This window comes from Arachis hypogaea, chromosome 10 (genome assembly GCF_003086295.3).
Source record: "Arachis hypogaea cultivar Tifrunner chromosome 10, arahy.Tifrunner.gnm2.J5K5, whole genome shotgun sequence".
Classification (NCBI taxonomy): domain Eukaryota; kingdom Viridiplantae; phylum Streptophyta; class Magnoliopsida; order Fabales; family Fabaceae; genus Arachis; species Arachis hypogaea.
The window spans coordinates 52,081,497-52,085,399 of NC_092045.1; the positions used below are offsets into that span (position 1 = coordinate 52,081,497).

A 3,903-nucleotide genomic window follows, 5' to 3' on the forward strand; every position below is an offset into this window, starting at 1 on the left:
GCAAAGACAAAAGCATTCTTGTTGAGGCTGATCCTGAACCTGAAAGGACCTTGAAGCGAAAGCTAAGAGAAGCTAAGGCACAATTCTCTGTAGAGAACCTAACAGAAATCTTCAAAGAAGAAGAACCCATGGCAGCCGAAAACAACAACAATGCCAACAATGCAAGGAAGGTGCTGGGTGACTTTACTGCACCTACTCCCGACTTCTATGGGAAAAGCATCTCTATCCCTGCCATTGGAGTAAACAACTTTGAGCTTAAGCCTCAACTGGTTTCTCTAATGCAACAGAATTACAAGTTCCATGGACTTCCATTGGAAGATCCTCATCAGTTCTTAGCTAAGTTTTTGCAAATCTGTGACACTGTCAAGACCAATGGGGTTGACCCTGAGGTCTACAGACTTATGCTATTCCCTTTTGCTGTAAGAGACAGAGCTAGGATATGGTTGGACTCACAACCTAAAGAAAGCCTGAACTCTTGGGAAAAGCTAGTCAATGCCTTCTTGGCAAAGTTCTTTCCACCTCAAAAATTGAGTAAGCTTAGAGTGGAAGTCCAAACCTTCAGACAGAAGGAAGGAGAATCCCTCTATGAAGCTTGGGAAAGATACAAACAATTAATCAGAAAGTGTCCCTCTGATATGCTTTCTGAATGGAGCATCATAGGTATTTTCTATGATGGTCTCTCTGAACTATCCAAGATGTCTTTGGATAGCTCTGCTGGAGGATCTCTTCATCTGAAGAAGACGCCTACAGAAGCTCAAGAGCTGATTGAAATGGTTGCAAATAACCAATTCGTGTACACTTCTGAAAGGAATCCTGTGAACAGTGGGACCAATCAGAAGAAAGGAGTTCTTGATATTGATACTCTGAATGCCATATTGGCTCAGAACAAGATATTGACTCAGCAAGTCAATATGATTTCTCAAAGTCTGTCTGGAATGCAAAATGCACCAGGTAGTACTAAGGAAGCTTCATCTGAAGAAGAAGCTTATGATCCTGAGAACCCTTCAATGGAAGAGGTGAATTACATGGGAGAACCATATGGAAACACCTATAATCCTTCATGGAGAAATCATCCAAATCTTTCATGGAAGGATCAACAGAGACCTCAACAAGGTTTCAACAACAATAATGGTGGAAGAAACAGGTTTAGCAATGGCAAGCCTTTTCCATCATCTTCTCAGCAACAGACAGAGAGTTCTAAGCAGAACACCTCTGACTTAGCAACCATGGTCTCTGATCTAATCAAAATCACTCAAAGTTTCATGACTGAAACAAGGTCCTCCATTAGAAACTTGGTGGGACAAGTGGGTCAGCTGAGCAAGAAAATTACTGAACTCCCTCCTAGTACTCTTCCAAGCAATACAGAAGAAAATCCAAAAGGAGAGTGCAAAGCCATCAACATGGCCGAATTAGGAGAGGAGGAAGAGGCAGTGAACGCCACTGAGGAAGACCTCAATGGACGTCCACTGGCCTCTAATGGGTTCCCCAATGAGGAACCATGGGAATCTGAGGCTCAAAATGAGACCATAAAGATTCCATTGGACTTACTTCTGCCATTCATGAGCTCTGATGAGTATTCTTCCTCTGAAGAGGATGAGTATGTCACTGAAGAGCAAGTTGCTAAATACCTTGGAGCGATCATGAAGCTAAATGACAAGTTATTTGGAAATGAGACTTGGGAGGATGAACCCCCTTTGCTCACCAAAGAACTGGATGACTTGTCTAGGCAGAAATTACCTCAAAAGAGACAGGATCCTGGGAAGTTTTCAATACCTTGTACCATAGGCACCATGACCTTCAAGAAGGCCTTGTGTGACCTAGGGTCAAGTGTAAACCTCATGCCCCTCTCTGTAATGGAGAAGCAAGGGATCTTTGAGGTGCAAGCTGCAAAAATCTCACTAGAGATGGCAGACAACTCAAGAAAACAAGCTCATGGACTTGTAGAGGATGTTCTGGTAAAAGTTGAAGACCATTACATCCCTACTGACTTCATAGTCTTAGAGACTGGGAAGTGCATGGATGAATCCATCATCCTTGGCAGACCCTTCCTAGCCACAGCAAAGGCTGTGATTGATGTTGACAGAGGAGAATTGATCATTCAAGTGAATGAAGAATCCTTTGTGTTTAAGGCTCAAGGATATCCCTCTGTCATCATGGAGAGGAAGCATGAAAAGTTTCTCTCAATACAGAGCCAAACAGAGCCCCCACAGTCAAACTCTAAGTTTGGTATTGGGAGGCCACAACCAACTTCTAAGTTTGGTGTTGAAACCCCACATTCAAACTCTAAGTTTGGTGTTGGGAGGTTCCAACATTGCTCTGAGCATCTGTGAGGCTCCATAAGAGCCCACTGTCAAGCTAATGACATTAAAGAAGCGCTTGTTGGGAGGCAACCCAATCTAATTATATTTATCTATTCTCTTTTGTTATTTTATGTTTTCTGTAGGTTGATGATCATGAGAAGTCACAAAATCAATGGAAAAAGCAAAAATAGAATGAAAAATAGAAAGAAAAATAGCACACCCTGGAGGAAGAACCTGCTGGCGTTTAAACGCCAGTAAGGCTAGTAGATGGGCGTTTAACGCCCAGTCTGGCACCATTCTGGGCGTTTAACGCCAGAAAGGGACACCAGACTGGCGTTAAACGCCAGAGAAGTGCAAGAACTTGGCGTTAAACACCAGAAAGGGGCACCAGCCCGGCGTTTAACGCCAGAATTGGCACAAAGAGCAATTTTGCTCGCCACTTGGTGCAGAGATGACTTTTCCTTGACACCTCAGGATCTGTGGACCCCACAGGATCCCCACCTACCCCACCACTCTCTCTCTTCTTCACCCATTCACCAATCACCTCAACACCTCTTCTCCAAAAACCCTTCACCTATCAAATCCCATCTTTCTCTTCACCACTCACATCCATCCTTCATAAAACCCCACCTACCCCACCATTCAAATTCAAACCACTTTCCCTCCCATAAATGAACCATAACCCTCCCCCCACCCCTATATAAACCCATCTTCACTCCTTCATTTTCACACAACATAAACACTCTTTCTCCCCCTTTGGCCGAACCACAAAGCATCCTCCATCTCCTTCATTTCTTCTTTTACTCTCTTCTTTCTTCTTTTACTCGAAGACGAGCAAACCTTTTAAGTTTGGTGTGGTAAAAGCATTGCTTTTTGTTTTTCCATAAGCATTTATGGCATCGAAGGCCGGAGAGACCTCTAGAAAGAGGAAAGGGAAGGCAAAAGCTTCCACCTCCGAGTCATGGGAGATGGAGAGATTCATCTCAAGGGTGCATCAAGACCACTTCTATGAAGTTGTGGCCTTGAAGAAGGTGATCCCTGAGGTCCCTTTCAAACTCAGAAAGAGTGAATATCCAGAGATCCGACATGAGATCCGAAGGAGAGGTTGGGAAGTTCTTACCAACCCCATTCAACAAGTCGGAATCTTGATGGTTCAAGAGTTCTATGCCAATGCATGGATCACCAAGAACCATGATCAAAGTGTGAACCCGGACCGAAAGAATTGGCTTACTATGGTTCGGGGGAAATACTTGGATTTTAGTCCGGAAAATGTAAGGTTGGCATTCAACTTGCCCATGATGCAAGGAGATGAACATCCTTACACTAGAAGGGTCAACTTTGATCAAAGGTTGGACCAAGTCCTCACAGACATTTGTGAAGAGGGCACCCAATGGAAGAGAGATTCAAGAGGAAAGCCGGTTCAATTGAGAAGACATGACCTCAAGCCCGTGGCTAGGGGATGGTTGGAGTTTATCCAACGCTCAATCATTCCCACTAGCAACTGGTCCGAAGTTACTATAGACCGGGCTATCATGATTCATAGCATCATGATTGGAGAAGAAATAGAAGTTCATGAGGTTATATCCCAAGAACTCTATAAGGT

The 3,903-nt window shown here is 43.8% G+C and overlaps 1 non-coding gene across 1 annotated transcript; it reads right to left on the reverse strand.

Moving 5' to 3' along the window:
* Positions 1-533: 533 nt before the first annotated feature.
* Positions 534-641, reverse strand: LOC112718604 (small nucleolar RNA R71). Its single transcript, XR_003160936.1, has one exon. It is a non-coding gene; the product is annotated as a small nucleolar RNA R71 (small nucleolar RNA).
* Positions 642-3,903: the final 3,262 nt, after the last annotated feature.